Genomic DNA, 1,821 nt, shown 5'->3' on the forward strand with positions numbered 1-1,821 from the left:
GTGAAAGCCGATCCGGCGATCCACAGCGTGAAGTTGTTGTATTTCCTCAGCGACCAGCACGGATCAGCTCTAGGCATGACGAAGCAGATATCGTCCTCTTTTGGAAGGCCAAACAAAGTAGTTTCGCTTTCACAACGAAACGCACAGCGCCTTCACGGCATGGCGGCGGCGGCAACAACAATACTACAGCAAGAATAAAAGTTACGCCGCCTTTCTTTGCGTGAACATTTGGGCGGCGTTATGCAAATCTTCACACATTGTGACGTAGATATGTTGGGGGTGTGTTAGAACGAGCCGTTTTAGGTAGGCGTGGTTGACTCAACTTTTATAAAGAATATCTCTTTGGATTTGAGACTTTAGTCTTTGCAACTTTACAGATCTTCTTTATGCACCAAGAGCTTGTAACACTCCAAAGAGAAAGGAAAAAATTAAATTGCATCATATGACCCCTTTAAATGTTTAAAAGAACAGTTCACCCAAAAATGAAAATGTGCTGATTTACTCACCCTCAGGCTATTCAAGATGTAGATGAGTTTGTTTCTTCATCAGAACAGATTTGGAGAAATTTAGCATTTCTTCACTTTTTCACCATTTAATCCTCTGCAGTGAATGGGTGCCGTCAGAATGAGAGTCCAAACAGCTGATAAAAGCATCACAATCATCCACAAGTAATGCACATGACTCCAGTCCATTAATTAACGTCTTGAGAATTAAAAAGCTATAATTTTGAAAGAAAAAAAATCAATCGTTAAGACATTTTTACTTTAAACCATTGCTTCTAGCCAAAATAATCCACAATAATGCTTCCTCCAGTGAAAAAGTTGTTCACTGACATTTGTTTAGAACTGTTTTGGACCTTTTGCTTGTAAACTGTGCTTAATCTGTGCATACTTATTCAGATGAGATTACTACTTTTTCACTTGGGAAAGCAATATTTTGGAGGTTTATAGGCTTGTATTATAGCTGTAAACAATCGTTTAGAATTAAAACACCTTAATGATGGACAAACACACAGCTTTTTGCTTCACAAGACATTAATTGAAGACTGGAGACTGTATTACTTGTGGATTATTGTGATGTTTGCACCCATTCACTGCAGAGAGTGAGCAAGTGATGTAATGCTAAATTTCTCCAAATTTGTTCTGATGAAGAAACAAGCTCAAACATCTTTGATGGCCTGAGACTTCATGAAGAAACAAGTTTTTTCTGCATGTAGGTTGATAGACTACTAGGACTCTTCTTGCTTTCTTTTCTTTTTGCTTCCCATGGTTTCTCATTATTACATCACACTAATTTGTTTGATTTGTTTAAAATGGCCATTGACATTTTGTTGGCTGAATTTCTTGTCACATACAGTGGAGATCAAAATGAGAGACCAATCTATAAATACTTGATTTTTTTTCTGAAATATTGTTAATCTTCATCGCTCAAAATTTAAAGGAATATTAGCTGTGGGTATACTACTGTTATACTAACATTTTTGACACAATAAGAAAGGCATTTCAACAAAAACCTTTATTTTGTGGAAAACACAGTGATCAAAATTAGAGAACAATAACCACTTCTGCATGAAAGAAGATTACATCTAAAATGTTGGAGGGTTACAGCTGTCAAAATTTAGTAGTAAGTGTAGAGGCCACAGGACATCTCTAGTTTCTCACACTGCACTGGTGTGATCTTGGTCCACTCTTCTTTCAGTCTCTTCCACAGTTCGGTAATTGTAGTGGGTTCTTTAGCCATAACTTTAGGGCCTTTCGCACCGCGGGAACCTTTTCATAGTACCAGAACTAATTGTGGAACTACCCACTTTTTGGCGTTTTC

Source organism: Sinocyclocheilus anshuiensis, unplaced genomic scaffold, assembly GCF_001515605.1.
Source record: "Sinocyclocheilus anshuiensis isolate Anshui unplaced genomic scaffold, SAMN03320099.WGS_v1.1 scaffold62, whole genome shotgun sequence".
Lineage (NCBI taxonomy): Eukaryota > Metazoa > Chordata > Actinopteri > Cypriniformes > Cyprinidae > Sinocyclocheilus > Sinocyclocheilus anshuiensis.